Genomic DNA, 1,896 nt, shown 5'->3' with positions numbered 1-1,896 from the left:
GACAAGAAATTAGAACCTTCTAGAGCATTTGAGAAATGAGTCGGGACTTTTAGCTCTTATCTGTTGCCTAAACGAGCTAGAGAATCTTGAGAGCATTGGAGATTTGCTAGATTCAAGAGAGGCTAAGATCGATAGTCAACAGTGTTTGTACGTAGTGTGAGAGGCCCAATTAGATATGTTGATATATCGAGTGGTAAATTGTGTGGAAAGAGACCTAGAGACGAGTGTTGGAAGAAAACTGAGGCGTGTTTCTTGTAACACGCCAAACCCAATCCTTTAGAAAGAATATGAGTATAATGTGTCACTACTTAGAAATCATCGTAAATTGAAAAAATTAGTTCTGGTGATAGCTTTGTAAAACTTCAATGTTTAAATTAAACCATTATTGGAGTAATTATAATGTTTAAATCCTATGGCGTATAAACTCAAGTATAGTAACTTTATTAAACAACATATAATATTTAATATCCAAAGCATGAATTTTCAAAAGGTTTCATAAAAACAATGTCTTAACAAACAGAAGTTCTTTGTACAAATTTTTCTAAAAAATACACTCAGATGTCACCCACACGCTTCATGCATAATACAAACAAAACATCTATCTCACAATAGCATAAGTGCTTTTGCATAGTCCTTCAGATAGGTCTTCCTTTAGTCAGTAAGCTTAAGAAGGAAAAGGTAATAGAGTGAGTTCGTATGAACTTAGTGAGTTCCAAAGAGATCTTAAGTAAGAATGTTAACTATACAAGTGAACCTTTAAAAAGGAATTCACATATTAACATAGACTACACCCAATGGCGTATACAGAATTCAGACAGACTCAGTACGCTAATGACATATCATATAGGTGATTACGCCAATGACATATCATTTAGGTGATTACTAAATGCCAACTCAACATAACTCAAATAATCCATTCTAATGCTAACCATATGCCCAGATTTTAGAGCTAGTTACATAACACACGGTCTCATTCACATGCATTCTTCACCAAACTTTTCATATCATTTTCACTTAGTATAGCATGTTTTGTTGTGTTCTGCCAATTCGGTTGGCAATATATCTGCCCTACTAGAGTGTGACACCCCTAAATTGACCCTAGTCGGAAAGCGGTTTCGGGACCGCTAAACCGAGTCACCGAAGTATTTGAATATGATATTTATTGTCTAAAGTATGTGAATAAGAATGTGTGAAAGTTTTAGGCGTCGATTTAGTCGATTGCATGTGAATTTAATTAATAGGACTTATGTGTGACACTTTTGAAAGGTGACAGGTTAATCTATAAGGACCTATTAAAGCATGTAGTGAAAACAATGGTTTTGCATGTCAAATACTCCTTTTCATACATGGTGGCCGGCCAAGATGGAGTATATATTAGAATATGTGGTAAATCTCCATGAAATGGCCATTATTTTATGCAAAAGAAAGGAAATAAAATAAAAGAAATACTAAGTATAATAAAAGAAAAAGAAGAATGAAAGTGGGATGAAAAAAAAAAAAAGAAAAAGAGGAAATCGGTTCTCCTTGGCCGGATTGAAAAGAGAAGAAAGAGGATGGTGTTCATCTTCTTCTCATACCACTCTCTAACCGAAACAAAGATGAAAAGGAAGGGAAAACTTACCTAGAGCAATTTGGCATTCATCTTTAGCTATTAGGAGGTAAGCTTTGAATTTGTTGATTTGGCTTTATAATATGCTAAGTTAAATTGTGGATGCACTCTTGGTAATGTCAAGAAAGTTGAGATTTCTTATGGTGATTTGAGCAATATGCCGATGATTAAGTGTTGGAATTAGGGGTTATTTTCATATTGCATGGAGCAATGGGGGAATGATCAATAGGCATTAAAAGGTTAAGTGTGTGAATTTAAGGTATAAGAACCTATAGGTAATTACATGG

Source organism: Gossypium arboreum, chromosome 5 (assembly GCF_025698485.1).
Source record: "Gossypium arboreum isolate Shixiya-1 chromosome 5, ASM2569848v2, whole genome shotgun sequence".
Classification (NCBI taxonomy): Eukaryota; Viridiplantae; Streptophyta; class Magnoliopsida; order Malvales; family Malvaceae; genus Gossypium; species Gossypium arboreum.
This window is presented reverse-complemented; position numbering follows the sequence as displayed.